Below are 15,260 nucleotides of genomic sequence, written 5' to 3' on the forward strand. Positions count from 1 at the left end.
GAGAAATGAATAGTCGTCGGGTTCCCGGTGTAGCCCATCTCGCCGGAGCGACAGAAAATAATGTAACACCTGTAAAACACTCTGGGGATTATCTGCGGGGCACGAAGGTAGAATAAGAACAACCAAGCCTCGGTGTACCTCGAACATGTATATCCGGCATGTTGAAACGATTGCTGAGCGGAAAAACGCGGCTACGCCGGGGAAACTACGGGGTCCGGCTAATCCATGAAAAATCCCTCGTGAACCGCCAACCCCCCTCCAGCCTCAGCTTTTTTCCATTTCCTTGCCCCGGTGCCTTGGGAGGAAACGTTGGTTCTTTGTCGACCGAGTAATTTTTAACGAAAATACCTTACGTAGTATTATTCCCAGTTTTTCGCCGAGATTCTACGTATTTTATTTATTTCGCTCTTATTTTACGAAAATATGGTCGAACGGGTTGGGTCCAGATGGAGACTTGAAAGATAAGGGATGAATTTGGAAATTTTTTTTTTGGAAGAATTACAGGTGGACAAGTACATTTATGTAAGGTTTGGTGGATTTCTTGATCGAGATTGGGTAGGTGTAAATTAAAATAAAATGTTTATGGGGGTATACCAGTCTAAACTTTTCAAAAAACTCGATTTCTGTTTTTTACATTTTCTGAAAGTAGACATTTGCAGAAGTATAGCTGTGGAAGGATTTTTCCGAATTCGTAAAATTGACGAAGTTATAGATGGTTAAAGTAGACGACATGTAGCCTGTAGTTGTAAGTATGTATACCATTCTCATTGTGATGCCCGGTTTGCTCCAATTCCTCGAAACTAGGAGCAGATATTGGGGTATCACTGAGTTAAAACACTTAGGGATCGTCGTTGCGTGAAACAGAACTTTATTTAACAGAGATTTTTTATGATACGTGACGTGCGCGTGGTAGAATGGAGAATGAATGCGGATAAGGAGAAAATAGGCCTATTTAAGGGTTCTGGGAAGATGAACTTTGGGTTGTGACTATGCAGGAGAGTTGAGAGGAAAGTTGGAAGGTGAAGAGTCCAGTATGAGTAATGGTGAAAGTGGGTGACTAGTTGTGAATACAGATAAAACTAAGGACTAAGAATGAAAATATCTGAGGGTGTAACATCATGTAACTGGTATGAGAAACTTTAAACGCGTTTTTCTCGAAACCATGTTTTTCTAAATGGCTGACATGATATCTCAAGTTCTAGTTGTTCGATTGACTCGAAATTTTACATGCACCTTCAGTGGATGTGCCGTTACCGTCTGAACCAGATTTTATGCCAAAATATATATTTTTCTGATTTTTAGAGCCTTTGAAAGACGAAAAAATGTTGAAGAAATCGATATTCAAAATTCCAAGAGCCACCATTTTGTAAATTTTCACTATTCTTTGTCCATTATGGTTCACACCATAGTCACAGTCGTACTAATCAAGAATCCTTTTAGTTTTTTCATTTCGGATAAACAGAATGGGCGGAATCGTGTCAGCTAGTAGGACACTTTTTTTAAAGGGACTGCACTGAATGATATATAATTCAGACAGTTTGGAGTATTTTCACTTGAAAAAAATTGTGAACTTTCTTAAAACGTGAATAAATATGTACGCAAAATGCTGAAACTGAGAAACTTATACTTTCCTTACCAAAAAAATTCCTAAAAAAGACTAAAAAATGACATTCTAGACTAGAATACCCCCTTAATAGATAATAAAATGGTACAGCTAAACTTAATAAAATTTCAGGCAAGACTATTCAAGTTTCTCATTAACTATGCTGTGACTTTCTGTCTCTATACTAGACTCCACACTATCCTGCTGCATTGACTTTTTCACGCTGACCTCGCGTAAGCATCTTTCACTTCTACTATTTTTCTTTTATTCTACGCAAGCATTCCTCCGAAACAGTCACGTCCACTCGAACCCTTCGTTCACACGATATTCTTAAGAACACAGTATACAGTATATTCTCCACAAGTGTCAGACCGCAAGGAAGCTAAACCTGACACTTGTAGAGTCAGGGACTACGTATTCGAGCCTCGCGCCCGCCTTTGTAGTTTGCCGAACGTAGACAAGGACATCGAATAAAAGATAAGGATGAAACGTGAGTCGAGGCAACCAAGCGATTTAAATACCAACTTTTTTAATTTTACGATTTTTAATCCCGAAATTTTTCTTAACATATTGATGAGATTTTTCTGATGAAAATGACATCAAACACGACATAATTTGAACAACATTTACTTATTAACACGTTCACTGTCACGCCAGATATTTCACTGTATTGAGATAAAACAGACACCTTGTATTACATTACATAGAGTTGGCCCCTACCGTTTGACTGCTAGTTGGAGAATTGGCCTGCCGTTTGAATGACACTTGTAGAATTGGCCCTACATTTGACTGACACTTGTAGAATCGGCCCTACATTTTTTTTTCTTCCATACAAGATTCAAGATTTTCCCTAATTAAGAGTAATTTCAAAAGATTATCTGTATAAGCTATTATTTCAATACGCGATGCACTGACTCTAGTATTTACTAAAATTCAAAAATTCTCGTATAAATTCCGAAAATAGATTATTAATTACGGTAAACTACTGAGACGGTTTAATTAAGGGTGGGCATGGTGCTGCTTTAGTTTGAAATGATTTATAAACACATAATTAACAGAGGAAAAACCGTGAAACGGCAAAACGTCTACATTCTAATTGTTATAACATGTAAACAGAACTTTAAATTTAGTGTAAACAGAAAAAATATATAATACAATTTATTTCACGGTATTGCAACAAATAAACGTTGAATCAATATTTAATTCGTATAAAAACAATTATTTAACGTAATAATTTTACCTTCACTATGGCTATTTTAAATTTACGACCAAGGGTCAACCTGATTTCTAATCCTTACGAACTTTAAATTCAGTCTAAACTGAGAAAATATATAATACAATTTATTTCACGGTATTGCAACAAATAAACGTTGAATCAATATTTAATTCGTATAAAAACAATTATTTAACGTAATAATTTTACCTTCACTATGGCTATTTTTAATCTACGACCACAGGTCAACCTGATTTCTAATCCTTACGAACTTTAAATTCAGTCTAAACTGAGAAAATATATAATACAATTTATTTCATGGTATTGCAACAAACAAACGTTGAATAGATTCTTAATTCGTATAGAAACATTTATTTAAAATAATAATTTCACCTTCACTATGGCTATTTTAAATTTACGACCAAGGGTCAACCTGATTTTTAATCCTCCGAACTTGATTTCACAACGAGAAAGTAATAAGATCGTTGAAACGTACTTATTTGTCAAAGAAACTTGCAAAAATGTATAAATAATAATATGTAATGTTTTAACAAATTTTTGGAAGTATAAATTAATAATAAAATTGTGAAAATTAATAAATTATACGTTATTATAACATTAATAGAATTATGACTAAACCGAAGTTCGAAGTCGAGTATTTAAAGTCTGATATTACGTGCCTAGCGAGTGCCGGTAATTGTTAAAATTTGTTTAATAATTAGTAATAGAAATTCTAATTGATTCTAATGTATACAAGTGTTACAAGAAGGCTGAGTGTGTACAGGGTGGACATAGACTAGCTAGTAGCCCCCGACCACTCTATTCACATCTCAGAACCTTCAGGTCAAAATATGCCGCGAAGTGTCTATGGCCCAGTATAAAGGGTGAATAAATTCGCGGGACATCGGAGGGTCCTTATATACCTGCGGTACCCTCTCCCCAAAGTCATTAGCAAAATCGTCGGTTAGGTCAGGCGGGAAATTTTCGCGGGAGATTTTCGCGGGAGATTTCCGTTATCGTAACACGGTATAATTTATCAATTTTCACAATTTTGTTAAAAATTTATACTTCTGACAATTTGTTATAACATTGCATATAACAATTTATACGTTTTTACAATATTCTTCAATGGAAACATAGGTTTTAGCGTTCTCGTTACTTACTCGTGGTTAAATTAATTTCGTAGGGATTAAAAATCAGGCTGACCTGCGGTCGTAGATTAAAAATAACCATAGTACAGCTACATTTATCGTGTTAAATAATTATTTAGACACGAATCAAAAATGTGTTCAACGTTTGTTTCTTATAATATCGTGAAATGAATTATTTGTGCCGTTCTGTGTATTTTCTGTGCAGTTCAACCTAATTTACTTAAATTTACGTTGCGAGACAGTATAATATTTACAATTCTGCCTGAATTATTGAAATTCAGAAAAACGCAGGTAAACTTCCATTGCATTTAAACGATATTCTCCACCAAACTGGACAAAGTACAGTAAATTCTCTACAAGAGACAGTAAGTTTGGATTCTTATTTATTTTGGATATAATTTATTTCATGGTATTGTAAGAAGCAAACGTTGAATAAATTCGTAATACGTATTAAAAAAATTATTTAACACAACAATTTCAGCATTATTATGATTATTCTTGATAAATGACCACAGGTCAACTTGAGTTTTAATCGTTATAATCTTTAAATTCAGTGTGAATAGAGAAAATGTGTAATATAATTCATTGACAAATTCATTAACAAACGTTGAATACATTTTAGATTCGTGTAAGAAGAATTATTTAACACGATAAATTTAGCTGTACTATGGTTATTTTTAATCTACGACCACAGGTCAACCTGATTTTTAATCCCTACGAAATTAATTTAACCACGAGTAAGTAACGAGAACGCTAAAACCTATGTTTCCATTGAAGAATATTGTAAAAACGTATAAATTGTTATATGCAATGTTATAACAAATTGTCGGAAGTATAAATTTTTAATAAAATTGTGAAAATTGATAAATTATACCGTGTTACGATATCGGAAATCTCCCGCGAAAATCTCCCGCGAAAATTTCCCGCCTGACCTAACCGACGATTTTGCTAATGACTTTGGGGAGAGGGTACCGCAGGTATATAAGGACCCGCCGATGTCCCGCGAAATCATTTACCCTTTATACTGGGCCCTAGACACTTCGCGGCGTATTTTGACCTGAAGGTTCTGAGATGTGAATAGAGTGGTCGGGGGCTACTAGCTAGTCTATGTCCACCCTGTACACACTCAGCCTTCTTGTAACACTTGTATACATTAGAATCAATTAGAATTTCTATTACTAATTATTAAACAAATTTTAACAATTACCGGCACTCGCTAGGCACGTAATATCAGACTTTAAATACTCGACTTCGAACTTCGGTTTAGTCATAATTCTATTAATGTTATAATAACGTATAATTTATTAATTTTCACAATTTTATTATTAATTTATACTTCCAAAAATTTGTTAAAACATTACATATTATTATTTATACATTTTTGCAAGTTTCTTTGACAAATAAGTACGTTTCAACGATCTTATTACTTTCTCGTTGTGAAATCAAGTTCGGAGGATTAAAAATCAGGTTGACCCTTGGTCGTAAATTTAAAATAGCCATAGTGAAGGTGAAATTATTATTTTAAATAAATGTTTCTATACGAATTAAGAATCTATTCAACGTTTGTTTGTTGCAATACCGTGAAATAAATTGTATTATATATTTTCTCAGTTTAGACTGAATTTAAAGTTCGTAAGGATTAGAAATCAGGTTGACCTGTGGTCGTAGATTAAAAATAGCCATAGTGAAGGTAAAATTATTACGTTAAATAATTGTTTTTATACGAATTAAATATTGATTCAACGTTTATTTGTTGCAATACCGTGAAATAAATTGTATTATATATTTTTTCTGTTTACACTAAATTTAAAGTTTTGTTTACATGTTATAACAATTAGAATGTTGACGTTTTGCCGTTTCACGGTTTTTCCTCTGTTAATTATGTGTTTATAAATCATTTCAAACTAAAGCAGCACCATGCCCACCCTTAATTAAACCGTCTCAGTAGTTTACCGTAATTAATAATCTATTTTCGGAATTTATACGAGAATTTTTGAATTTTAGTAAATACTAGAGTCAGTGCATCGCGTATTGAAATAATAGCTTCATCCCTAGTTCGTTTATTATTGAATATTTTTACGCGTTTATTTATCTTATGCTTCTCCCCAATTCACGTCGTGTATTTTATTCAAATTTTCTTATATTCTAGAATCGAAAAAGATATGAATTCGCGTTTTTTCTTTTGATTCTTTCAGTTTTTCACTCGCATTCTACGAAACTTTAGTTAAATAATAATATTGAAGGTAATATAAATGCGCGGTTTCTCCCTTTCTGAATAAAACTGAAATACGTCGCGTTTCGAAATACTTTTTGCGTCGTCCATTCCACAGTGACTTACACTTTGTGAGTTTGTGTCTTGCAAAATCGATCGGAACTGGGAGGAAGGAAGGAAGAATGACGATCTGAGTGGAAGGAAGGAGAAAATGCAGTCAAATCCACGTTGCAGAGCTCAGCTGTTTAATCAGCGAACAGTGAGTTACAAAAATGGGTTTTTTTCTGGTGATTTGGTTTAGTAGTTAGTTGTGTTGTGTATTGCCAGCTCAAATATGAGCTGGCTGCCCCAAATTAAACCGTCTCAGTAGTGTTTTGCAATTAAAAATCGGTTTTCGGAATATATACGAGAATTTTTGAATTCTAGTAAATACTAGAGTCGTTGCATTGAGTATTATAATAGCTTCATCCCTAGTTCGCTTTATATTGAATATTTTTACGCGTTTAATCGATACCCTCCTTCAAATTTACTTGCATTAGAGATTCGGGAGAGATATCAATTCGCGGTTTATTCTTTTGCTTTATATACATCGCGTTTATTTCATATTTCTTTTCTTTTTTTTACGTTTATACTATTTATAGTTAACTTCATTCTAAAAATCGAGAATAATATAATATCGCGGTTTCCCCTCTTAAATAAATCGCGTTTCGAAATACTTTTCGCGTCGTCCATTCCACAGTGACTCACATTTTGTGAGTCTGTGAGTCTTGGGAAATCAACGACGAGGAACTGGAATGATTTGCGGAAGGATGACGATATGAGAGGATGGAAGGAAGGAAGGAAGGAGGCAATGCAGCCAGGCAGTCAAATCTCCGTTGCCGAGCCCAGCTGCTTAATCTGCGAATTGTGAGTGAATTTTTTGAGGGTTTGGTGGTTGGTTATATATGTGTGTGCATGTGCATGTCGAAGCTGAACTACCAAGAGGTCAAAGAAGAACTGGATGGACTCTACTGCACTAATGGTGCAAACGCCCTCCCATTATTAGAGTATCAAAGTAGTATACCGCGTTAATTCAATTTAGAGTCAATTTTCCCATTTACTTTCGATCGATACGAGAATTTATCACGTCGCGTCGCGTTTGATAAATAGCTTCGTCCCTTTTTCCATTTTTGCGTTTCTTTTCTCTTTTCTTTTTTGAATTTTTGCTAAATGTCCCAACTAAAATCAACTACAGGAAAATATGGAGGATAATAAAAATTCGCGGTTTCGGGTACTAAACAAAATCCCTGAAAATGAAAATAAATCGCGATTCGTACTCCACTTTTCGCGCGTCACCCTTTCACAGCTTTCCAAGTCTGGTGGGTCTTGGGCATTGGCTTTGGGTCTTTCAATCTATCATTGTGGGCCACTGGTGGGATGAAAATTTAAGGCTGAGGGGAATTCAATGGTCCACTGAGGGAATTGCAAAAGTTTCATGGGTCTGAAAGAAGCTTCCAAGTGAATTGTGGGTCAAAATCGAAGGCTGGGAGGACTGAAATGGGTCACTAAGGGTATCTCAAAGGTTACGAATGGTGAGTCGTATGAATTATTTATCTTGTCAATCTAATTTATATTCTGTTTCAGTGTTCCAGCGAAATTTTGTAAAAATTGTAATAAATTCGCGGTTTTCCTTACTAAATAAAATGAAAATAAATTGCCTGGGCGTTCTTGATCGTAGAGATCAGTTCTCAAAGCCTATTGTTGCCAATTCTGACGAGATAAAAAGTACCGAGAGTACTGATAAGGTTCAGGGTAGGAATAAAATCTATTTAACAATGTCCACCTCTGTGGTCTGTGTTTAGGGAGTTGTACGTTTTTTCGATGATCGATTTAGGTAAATATTTCGAGCTCACATAAGAGTTCAATTTTCTCCCATTCGAAAAAGAATTTTGCCTTGAGTTGAGACTATGATTTTAAATATGAAAATAAAATATAAATAAAAAAGATATTCTAACAATATATTCTCCTATTCCAATTTAATAATACACTTTTCTTACAGAACTTCATTATTGTAATTTTGCATAAGTAAATAGAATATGAATAATAAAGCTACTCGAGTTATTTATCCTCCTATTCCAATTTAACAATATATTTTTCTTACAGAACTTCGATACTACGATTTTAAATATGAAAATAAAATATAAATAATAATGATATCCTAACAATTTATCCTCCTATTGAAATTTAATAATATACTTTTCTTACAGAGCTTCATTTTATGTTTGAAAAATGTACCTTTTTGTCGCATGTTAGCTTTAATTAATTCTAAGATCGAAAACTGTACCGAGTATGAAATGAGCGTGAACGAGTGTCTTAACTTTAAGTAATTCGTGAAATAAAATAAGTTAGCATAAGACAATAGAAAATATTCCATTCGCCGATGGACGTCGTGGGACGCGTGCGTTTTAACTTTAACTAATCGAATAAAACAACTAATTCCAAGATAGAAAAATTGTACTGAATACCATGTGCGCGCTCTCTTACAGAGATACGCGACTCATTCGTAGCATAATTAATGTAATACCATCTACATTTTCAACATCTTATTAAGGAAGAGTACGAAATTTTTAGAATTTAAATATTGCATTGGGAATGAGAAAATGATTAGAGTTGCGATTTAAAGTAAAATACAAGACACTCTTTTTGATAAAAGTATCTACTTCCTTTGCTACGATTGAGAATCGCGTATCTCTGAAGATAGAGAGCTGCCAGTAGGGCATGTGTTTTTGTCGGGTCCCTTGCGTAGTCACCTCCTCGTGGTGGGACCTGGTAATTGGTATCCTTTTCCAAAGAAAATTCTCACTTTTGCAAAAGGATACCAAGCTAAGAACTACGCGACCCGTCGACACTCTGATTCTCACACACAGTTGAAAGTTTTAACTCTAAGTAGTTCGTAAGATAAAGTAAGTTAATTCTAAGATAGAAAATTGAACACTATGTGCGCGTTTCTTAATAAAATACCTTGAAAAATTATTCAGATTCTATGGCAGATATGAAAGTTCCATTTAACATCAAATTTTAACATCGATATGTCAATAGCAAATTAGCAATCAATTGCCTACGAAACACAAAGAAGAATTTCTTCAATTTTTTGACATAAAATTTCACAAGAAGTAGCAGTAAAGGAATATTAAATAAGAAATGCAATTCTGTGACAAATTTTTCCCAAACAGTGTTTTTAATATGTTACACAATAAAAAGTTACATTACGTGGTAAGATACTGTATCTCATCTTATATATTTTACTTTTCAAACATTTATATCAGACTTTTCTGCGATTTTTCAATTGCATTACGCATTATTGCAATAATTTCTATCGTTACATTTAATTCTAATTGTTTAGCAGCTTTTCTGCTGCTATCGACCCTACATTTTACTGACACTTGTCGAATCGACCCTACATTTTCTTTTTTTTTACGTGGATGTAGGTTGACCCTACAGTTTACTGACACTTGTGGAATCGACCCTACATTTTACTGATTTCCTCGATATGGCCATGGTGGTCATCAGTGACTGGAGTGCCTCAAATGTTTAGAATAATTAAAATAAAATAAATTTTGAACGTCATAGGTAGCTAGATATTATTTTAATTGAAAAAAACAAATTATAAAGCATAGTACTATAATCCTATGCTTAAAATGTATTTTCTTGTGGCCGTCTGACAGCAACCTGTATATCTGGCGCGACAGTGATCGTGTTAATAAGTAAATGTTGTTCAAATTACATCGTGTTTGATATCATTTTTATCAGAAAAATCTCACCAACATGTTAAAAAATATTCCAGATGAGAAAAAGTAAAATTAAAGAAATTATATTTTTCTTTTATGATTTGTCGAGCCGGGTAATCTCGTAAAGGAAACCGACTGGTGTAGCGTTACACGCTTTACTGACTGCGAGCGAGATAACATGGGTGCAGCAATGACGCAACCTAGGCGTTGGATCATCTCTACTGTCACTTGTAGAATCCAAACTTACTGACTCTTGTAGAGAATTTACTGTAGTCAGTAGAACCGATATAGTAGTGTCGTAAAATCAGTCAGGTGTCAAATACACGTAATTCGAGCTCCAAATAGCATTTCGAGGGAGATAAGAAGCTCGAGCCTCGCAAGATTCGTTCGATATCAACTCGGAATTGGTATTTCTGTTGCAGTATATTTAAAAAATTTGTCTGCGCTTTAATCGTTGACAGCTGCAGGTTAATTTTTGCCAATATGGAAATTACTATTGAGCAAAAAGGGACAGAGGCTTGATACCGTATAGCACAAATGAAAGATAAGCAGAAATTTTAAATATCAATTGAGAAATGACGGACAATCCTGAGTACTTTGTTTTACGGCCTCGCTGTATCGTTTCCACTGACTATACTTGGTCCCAACATTCTTCTTTCGCACCTCTATCGATCTAGCTCAAGCGTTCTCCGTTCACACAACTCTCGTTCCACATAATATTCGTGCGTATAACTTCATCAATCGAGTCTCGTCAACATTCACCTCTGTAAATAGTTTGCTAATAACGTCAGGTTCCGCTGACCGTGAAACGTCAAACAAACCAACCAGCAAAATTCGTGATGAGTTTCGTTCTTCTAAAAGACAACGAAAGTTCACTCTTCGTTCGCGCTGACACAGACGTTTCAGAATTTTTATTGAAAAATGTCGATAATTCTGGAAGTAGTTAATTTCTTTGTAATTTCTGTGGAAGTAAATGCAAGGTTTCGAAGAAAGCGAGATGGGGAGAGATCGAGTAAAGGGAAAAGTAAGCTCACGAGTATATACATAGGGCGAGCTTCAATCAGCATCAAAATTCAAGCAGCTCGATCCTATCGTTTCGTTGGTTCAGGATCGATTGGCCAAATGAAACGCGATTACCTGTACTCGCGGATTTGTTCATCAGTTGCGGGTTTTTGGTCTGATTCGCCGCCACAATTGGACCAGTTTTGACCGGTGACTATCATTCACGTTTCGATATCTTCTCTCGTAAGTTGACAGTCTCGTGTGAACTTCGTTTGAACACTTTCGGCAAGTAGTTCATGGACTAAAATCGTTGGAAGTTGGCTAAATAGAACGCTATATCTCCATTTAAAAGTTCGGTGCATTCATCTACCTGAGTCCATGAGCTATTAGAAGTTTCAAGGAAGAACTTCCAAGAACAACTATTTCAGGGTTGATCAATGAAATTCCTCTTGCACATTACTGTTACATCTTCTTCTTTTCTTTCTTCCTTTTTTAAACAAAAAGGAAGCGGAGGATTGCGTTGTTGAAGTTGAGAATATGAGACACGGTGGATTTCATAGAGTAGAATGAAATTTCGCGAGCGACGCGGAGACAGCGACGGGAGGCTGTATAATCCACTTCCTCTTCCCCAAAAGGTGGATATTAACGTTGGAGGACCCGTGTAACTTTCGGTATTACGGACAGATTACATTCTTTATCTCGAACGCGATACGCCGGATTTAAATGAAATTTAAATGAAATTTTGCCACTACGCACGCTAGGCTACGCTGATGAAATTCCGTATCATCTGCTTCGTCGTTTTAAAATCGTTTAAGGATTAAGTGTGCCCGCGAGGAGTAGCAGCGTCGAACGGTACCCTGCCACGCACTGTTGCTTCGGGATATATACTAAATTGACGGCGAAATTTTTTTCCCACGCAGGGAAAAAATTTGAAATTCAGACGACCGGTGTCGCGGGATGAGAAAACATCACTGTGCGAACAGAGGCGCGTAATTTCTAATTTGCCGTAAAAGTTAAACGTTATTTGCTAGATTTCTCACTTACGTATAATGAAGATCGAAATTATTTATGCTAGTAGTGAATGTAAAAAGAGATGACTAAGAGGAATTTAGATGATTTTATGAAAATTGTACGTAGAAAGAATAGTATGCCGGGTGTCCCGCTTGTAATGAACGTTTAAATTATTTGGGCTGGTATTGAGGGTATTAAAAAAATGCCTAAGAGGAGTTCATATGATTTAAGAAATTTGTACGCAAGTAGAAAGAATAGTACACGAGGTGTCCCATTTATGATGAATATCTGAATTTCTTCTGCTGCTATTGAAAATACGAACACGTGACTATAGAAGTTTATGATAAAAAAAGAATCTCCAAGATCGTCTTCCCAAAATTATCTTGAAAGTCATTCCAAGATCATCGACATTTTTTTGAGTATTAACATGTTTCCTATAATGCTACGTTGTAGCCAACGACAAGACGAATTCAACGACCTGTGACATAGTGACTGTGAAATAATTTTGAACAATGTAAAAATAATGTGGTAAAGGAGAAATAAGCATGTTAACACATTGCCAACCTATGTGATAAATCTACCATTTTCTACTGTATTTCATTCTCATTTTTTCTTCATGTTTTAAAAAATCTTGTTCAATAATATGGTTTATGTAACAAACCATCGTTGAATTTTGCACGAGTAATTTTCCTAACACAGAATAATTTATCAATTTTCCTAGAATCTTAGACATCTGTTCAGTTGCAATTCGTTCGGTTGGCAAAGTGTTAATATGCAAACTGTTGGATTATTTCTAAGGACACCAAATAAAATATATCGCCTGAGAACAAAACTGTCTTAACGTTTTTTTTCTTAAACAAAGACATTAGGACTTTTATCTGTATCTGTAGTTTTAAAGTCAAGACACTCTACACTACAATACAACAGCATAAACAGTTCGTAGGTATAAGCGGACTCCAGGTTTCTCTTTTCGGGTGTCCAGAACAGTCCCTAAGAGCTATTCGTACAGAAGAAACGTTCTTTCCGAACCGTGTTAATAAAAGAAAATTCGATATATAAAAGAAAACTTCTATTTCAATCACCCATTTCCAATACAAACGAATGTCGATGACTTTAGGATGATCTAGGGGGTTCTGTTTTTATTATACTCTTTCAGTCATGTTTTCTTACTTTGAACGTCAGAAAAAGTAGCTTAGATATTCATTGTAAGTAGGACATCCTGTACATTACTCTTCCTACGTACAATTTTCCGATGCACAACAGTATTATCGTTCTTGTCATTACTGAAAAAACATCGACCATACACGATGATCATCGAGGAAGCAGATGAACGAATCACCGTATACGTAGCATAGAAGGAATCCAGCGTATCTTGGAGAAGAATAGAGCACGTTTGATCCCGATTTTCACGAGGAACCGATGCCCTGAGCCTTCGACGAGCCAGAAGAACGTCGAAGAAAGGCGGTGGTTATCGGTGCGCGGAATCTTGTAAAGTAGGTAAAGTATAACACGCTCGAAGCGATGCCACCATTCCCATCCCACCACCTCAGCCATTGGCCTAAGGAACTGGCGTTCCTTGTCAAGATTGGGCATCGATTCGTCGGATTTGAATACTCTATAGTCCAGGCACGAATTCTCTGCGTCACACTCCGTCGGTTTTCTTCACTTGAATCTCTTTCACCATCAGCCTAGCTCTCTCTCCCTCTCTTTCTTTCTTCTTCTTCTTCTTTCATTTCACGAGAATGTCTTCCGTGTCTCGATCCTCGCGACCAATTTCAACCTGTTATCTACCATATATCGAGAGATCGCGACAGACGACCCTTTTCGACTTTCTGCCTGTAATTAATTTGTCCCTGGATGTCGGCGAGAGAGAAAAAAGGAAATCGATAAGTTAAGAAGAGCGAGTGGTAAGGGATGGAGAAACGAAACGGAGTCTCGTTCGACGAGCTTCGAGGGCAGGCCGACGACTTCTAACCCAGACCTCGCTGCTACCCGAGCGCTTTTCACGTTTCTCTAGGAGTTTTGGATACTTGATGAAGGGGATGGGTATTGGTAAACCGAATTCAAGGTGGTGTATTGGAAGAGGTTGGTCGTTCTTTTCGTATCCCATTTCTTGTGAGACGAATTCGTTGATGTTAGTGATTGAGTGATTGATTGTATCTTTAATTGTTGAACGGTATAGGTTTCTAGGGCTCGCGAACGTTATATCGCAGGGTCACGGGGTCAGCCTCAGTCGTTTCTCCGGAAATTCTGCGAGCCAACGAAATTTAGATCAGCATCACGTTTCCACGGAGACAAGGTTTCCTTCGGAGAAAATCAGCCCCGGGAAACGGGAACGCTCCCTTCACCCGGAGAATGGGAAAACAGTTATTAAATCTCTTTGCGAATCTTACGTATTCTACTTCCTATATTTAGACGATAGAAATGGGGATATTACGTGCAGGAAATATCGCCGTATGTACATTCCAGTTCATAAATATTAGGACACTTGCTGAATGTGAAACAAATGTAAGCACAAAAGTAAGTGACGTGGTGCAAATGATTATTCGGTAAAGTGGGTAACAAAAATATATTTATTTAAACGTAATGCTTAAACTAATTTCAAATGTACTATGTGATGCACGTGCAGAGAATGTCTACGACAAAAGGCCTCGTGCCATTTTCGGGGCTCCCTTAAGTAGCCCCTTTTCCCTGGGAAAGTCCCAGGAAGTGGGTGCGCGGGCCTGCATTGCCGAGGCAATACTCTTCGCCTCGAGGGCCAAGAGTCGCCAGGCCAAAGCGCGTGGCACCCCCGTGGCGGTCGCCACAGCAGTCATTACAAAATTATTAAGGTTCAAAAAGAAATTATTCAGTAATTAATCACGTAGTATAAGGAGCACATATTTTTACTGGCAAATATAACGTCACCTTAACCCTTTTAATGCCAGACCCATCTATGCAGTACATACGGGCCAATTCGCTAGCTTTGCAGTTTTATAAAGAAGAATGCCGATTTCCTGAAGGAAAATTTTCCTATTTATTCTTTTCAAACTTAAAGGATATAGAATACAATATTGGTATAGCAAAATATTTAATTATTACCACTTGGCACTCAGAGGAGCGATAATCTGAACGTAAACAAACAAGGCCGATACATTGGCCCGTGGCACTTTTCGCATAAGTACCAAGGGCCTATATATCGGACTGCTGGCACTAAAAAGGTTAATACCTACTACCACTAAATAATTCATACTACATTCATAACTCCATTCAGAAGTCTCAATAAAAGGCAACAACTAAATTTTTTTTTTTATTGCACTTC

The sequence above is a fragment of the Habropoda laboriosa genome, unplaced genomic scaffold (genome assembly GCF_001263275.1).
Source record: "Habropoda laboriosa isolate 0110345459 unplaced genomic scaffold, ASM126327v1 scaffold52, whole genome shotgun sequence".
In the NCBI taxonomy this organism is placed as follows: Eukaryota; Metazoa; Arthropoda; class Insecta; order Hymenoptera; family Apidae; genus Habropoda; species Habropoda laboriosa.